We start from the raw sequence: 4,999 nt of genomic DNA on the forward strand, positions 1-4,999 counted from the left end.
CAACTTCAATGGCACAAGAAGGCAATAAAGACTTATAGAGAGTAGAAGTAAATTCCTTAGGTAAACAAGATGGTGCAAGATCAATTTTATCAGATGAGTATGTGTGAGATAAAGAACTTGTGTGAGATAATGAATTTGGAGAAAGAGATATTGAGGAAAGAGTATTCTTACCAACTGCAAGAGAAGAACTATTTGGAAAACATGCTACTGTAGGAGTGGCATAATCAATTGGACAGGAGAATGGATTTATAGAAATGAAAGGAAATTTTAAATTAGGTTTAGCAGATGGTTGTGTACTAGATGACACAGAGGAAGTTAAGGTTTTGGTATTAACAATCTTAAATCCAATTGAAAATGGAAAATCATTCTTATTGAAATTGACACTAGGAGTAACAAAAATTATGCCATATGAACTTAGACCCTTACACCCTTTATGGACCAAGCTATAACCAACAAAAATAAACTTTTTTGAATGAAAACTAAATTTGTGTTTATTGAAGACTCTAAGGAAAGGAAAGCAAGCACAGCAAAAAAACCTGCAAGGTTTCATAAGCAGAAGAAAAATTAAACAACATTTGATATGGAGAAACATTATTAAGAACATCAGTGGGCATTATGTTTATGAGAAAAACAATAGTCTCAGAAGCAAGCCACTAGAAATGCAAGGGCATAGAAGCATGTGCTAACAAAGTGAGGCTTGTTTCCACACTGTATTTGTGTTTCCTTTCACTCTTACCATTTTGTTGGTGAACATATGAACATGAGTGCCTAAATTGAATTCCTTTACTAGTAAGATATGGGATTAAGCTTTTGTACTCACCTCCTTGATTAGATTGAAGATATTTGAGTTTATGACCAAATTGTCTTTTAGTTAAGTGATGAAATTTTATAAAAATAGATTTGAGAAGAAAAAGCTAAGTGAACCTACTGAAGTCATCAAGAAATTGGACATAGTATTTGAATCCTTCTGATGATAACATTGGTGCAAGACCCCATATGTCACTATGAACAAGAGCAAGGGGAGAAGTGGCTTTAGAATTTGAGCTGGAAAAGCTAGTATGATGCATTTTTCCTAATTGACATTCTTCACAAAACTCTATTGATGAGAGAGAAGAGGATTTTTGCAATCCTGTCATGATGTTTTGAAAAACTATGGAATGAGGATGACCTAATTGTTTATGCCAAATCATGGAATTAATGTTCTTATTAGCAACAGTGAAGGCAAAAGAAGTGTACTCAACAATAGTAGACTTATTATAATCAGAACACACAACATGATTAGAACACACAACAACAACATGCTTACTATAATAAGAAAAAAGACAGAGTATGACAATCAACATCTTCATTTAAAACAGCCATTCTTTTAATTTTCAAGTGCTTATTACAATAGTCACCAAGTGAAGTTTCCTCTTGGAGAACTTCAGTATTATTACTATGACAAGAACCAGACTCAACAACTTTATTTTGAGCAAGTTGAGCCTTACATGAAACATTTGACAATTGAGATTTTTCTGGTTGAGCATTATATGAAACATTTGACAATTGAGACTTTTCTAATTGGCATTTAGGACTACTAAAGACTACATATGTTCGACATGGTGACAAATTTGTAGGCTTTGAAGATGAAATTTGAGAGTATTGAATAGGTTTAGAAGATGAAGAGTGAGTGGACAGACTTGATGAAAGCACCAGCTGATACAATCTAACCTCAAGATCTCGTAGCAGTAGCATTGTCCTTGTAAGTTTGTCCTTCAAAACATAGCAGTTAAAGTTAAACTCAACTACAACATTGTTATCTTTTGTAAACCTAGAGATGCTAAGTAAATTTTTAGTAATCCTAGGAACACAAAGGATGTTTTTAAGATACAAACATTTTGACTGTAATGTGCTGGTGAGGAAGTAAAGCCAATATGCAAAATTTTAAGGAACTCACCACTGCCAACCTGAAGCTGATCTAAACCATCATAGCATTGACTAACACTAAGCTGAGCTAGATCAGAGGTAACATGATCAGTGGTGCTTGAATCCATGTACCAAACTGGATCTTGAGTTGTGGAGGATGTTGCTAAAGTGACTGGTACTGAAGAATAAAATGCTTGAGCATTATCAACTAGTGGATCACAATGAGAATGATGAGATGGTCTAGTTATAGAAAACTAGTGAGAAACAAAATGAGCTTGACTACTTGATAATGGCTGCTGACTTGGAACAGTAGCATGTTGTTTAAGATTCTAGGAAGTTTCTTGCTGCGGTGAAATTTTTTCTTTGCCGCGGCAAAGTCTGGGAAAATTTGCTCTTCATGTCAAACTTCAATTTTTCACCTGAAACACAAAAAGTACAAAAATTAGCTACTCCCTAAATCAAATAAAGCATAAATAACATGTAAATGATGCAAAGTCAAACAAAATAAAAAATGCTTGGGTTGCCTCCCAAGAAGTGCTTGTTTATAGTCGAAAGCTCGACTTTCTCAATGTCCTTCGTCAATCTGGACTATTCGCATACATCACACCCCGAACATTTTTCTTTGAATGAGGCTTAACTTGTTGATCATTCTCGTCACATGAGCTCTTTATTGGGATCTTAACTACCCATTGCCACACTTTGATCTTTCCTTTAAAGCATTGGACATTCTCATAGGCATCATTATGAATCTTCAAATTTCCCTCAACAAACTTGAAATGAGAAGGTGTTAAAGTGATCTCCCATTTAGCATTGCTCTGTAGCTCCACTTTCGAGTTGCATACTCGTATACCTAACTCTTTACAAATTCATTCCTTGTGAGGAAACTTGCTCGATTGTGGCTCATCTAGGTATATTGTACATACTTTCGGCTTAAGATCTTCATCCTCAATTTTCTTTGACTTGACCATGCATTCCTTAAATGACAATTTAAGATTATCAGTCTTGGAAGTTTCAATTGCTAACTGATCCACCAAACCAATCTTGAAACATTAATCTTGCTTCGATGGGAACTTTATAGCCTCAAGGACATTAAATGTCACTTCTTCATCTTGTGCCCTCATAATCAGCTCCCCCTCTTGCACATCTATTAAAGCTCTTCCGGTTGTAAGAAATGATCATCCAAGATGAGAGGTACCTCCTTGTTTTCCTCCATATCCAATACAACAAAATCTGTAGGGAAAATGAATTTATCTACCTTAACCAACACATCTTCAACAATGCCTAGTGGATGCTTAATTGATCGATTGGCAAGCTGAAGAGAAACCATGGTTGGTTTGACTTCCCCGATCCACAATTTCTTGAAAACAAAAAGAGGCATTAGGTTAATGCTAACACCTAAATCACCCAAAACTCTATCAAATGTGACATCTCTTATAACAAAAGGGATAGTGAAACTCCCTAGATCCTTGAGTTTTGGTGGCAACTTCTTCTACAAAATGGCGTTGCATTCTTTTGTGAGCATAACTATTTCTTCCTTTTGTTTGAAAGAATCTTTTTTAGGAACTTAGCATAACTCGGCATTTGCTGCAATGCATATGCAAAAAGAATGTTAATATGCAGTTTTTTGAATACATCAAGAAATGTAAGAAAATGCTTATCCTAATTTTGCTTTTCTAATCTCTGAGGAAAAGGAACTGGAGGCGTGTGGTATGCCAACTCTGGTGGTATTTCAATAAATGGCAATTTTTCTTTCCTTGTCATTGGTTTTTTCTCTTTCTTTGGATCTTTTTTTCTTAGGCTTGTTGGCTTCTCTTCAACGATGATCTCTTCATCGACTTCTTCCTCAGATTCTTCCTGCTTTTTTGGAGGGTTCTTATCTTTCCTTTTTGGTTAAACTTCTTCTAACACTGTCCCACTCCTTAGCATAATTGCATTTACTTGCTCTCTTGGATTGGTCACAGTATTAATTGGTAAAGAACCTTGAGCTCTCTTATTCAACTTTTCAGAAATTTGACCCAATTGTACCTCCAAGCTTTGAATAGAAGCTCCTTGATTTCTGAAATTTGAGCACATCTTATTGATAAAACTTGTGGTTTCTTGCATGAATTTCCTGAACATATCCTCCAACTTTGACACTCTCTGCTCCATTGGTTGATGGTTTGGCATTACCCTTTGATTCATTTGATTGCTTTGATTGCTTTAGGACAAGTTTGGGTGATTTCTCCAACCAGGATTGTAGGTGTGGAGAATGGATTGTTCTGTTGTCTCTGATTTCCAGTCAAATAGTTGACTTGCTTTGATGATGAGGATGATGAGGCAAAGGTGTTCCGTTCTTGGCAATCATGCTTGCATGATTACCTGCACAAAAATCACATGTTACTTGAGGTGTTTGAATGGAATTAACATGCATATCTCCTATTTGTTTTTGAAGTGCTGCAAGTTGGGCTGAAATGGCTATGTAAGCATCAACTTCATGAATACCCATAGACTTATTCAGCACTAGTCTCTTATTAGGTCTTTGGTAGTTGTTACTTGCTAAACTTCAAGTAACTCTTGAGCTGCCTTAGATGTCTTGTTCTGTAAAGCTCACCTAGCTACTACATCTACCATTGTTTGAACATTTGGTAGCAAACCCGAATAGAACGTTTAGACTTGCATCAAAACAGGCAAACAATTAATGGTGTGGACACTTCCTGAACATTTCCTTGCATCTCTCCTATGCTTCATATAATGATTCATGGTTGCCTTGTGCAAATGGGGTGATGCCATTTCTCATCTTTTTCAAAAGAGCTAGTGGATAATACTTGTAAAGGAAATTTTGTGCTAGATCATTCCATGTCGTGATAGTTCTAGCAGGTAATAACATTAGCCATCCTTTTGCTTTATCTCTCAACGAGAATGGAGACAGTCGCAACCTAATAGCATCATCTGTCACCCCGTTGTGCTTGAATGTATCACAAATTTCCAAGAAGTTGGCTATGTGCAGATTAGGATCATCTTTTGGATCTCCCCCAAACTGTATTGATTGTTGAATCATTTGGATTATAGCAGGCTTTATCTCAAAGTTATTTGCCTCAACAAGTGGTCTTGTTAT

General features: G+C 35.9%; 1 non-coding gene across 1 annotated transcript; it reads left to right on the top strand.

Moving 5' to 3' along the window:
* The first annotated feature begins 4,577 nt into the window (after nucleotides 1-4,577).
* Nucleotides 4,578-4,684, top strand: LOC116107423. The gene has a single exon (XR_004124464.1). It is a non-coding gene; the product is annotated as a small nucleolar RNA R71 (small nucleolar RNA).
* Nucleotides 4,685-4,999: the final 315 nt, after the last annotated feature.

The sequence above is a fragment of the Pistacia vera genome, unplaced genomic scaffold (genome assembly GCF_008641045.1).
Source record: "Pistacia vera cultivar Batoury unplaced genomic scaffold, PisVer_v2 Contig538, whole genome shotgun sequence".
Lineage (NCBI taxonomy): Eukaryota > Viridiplantae > Streptophyta > Magnoliopsida > Sapindales > Anacardiaceae > Pistacia > Pistacia vera.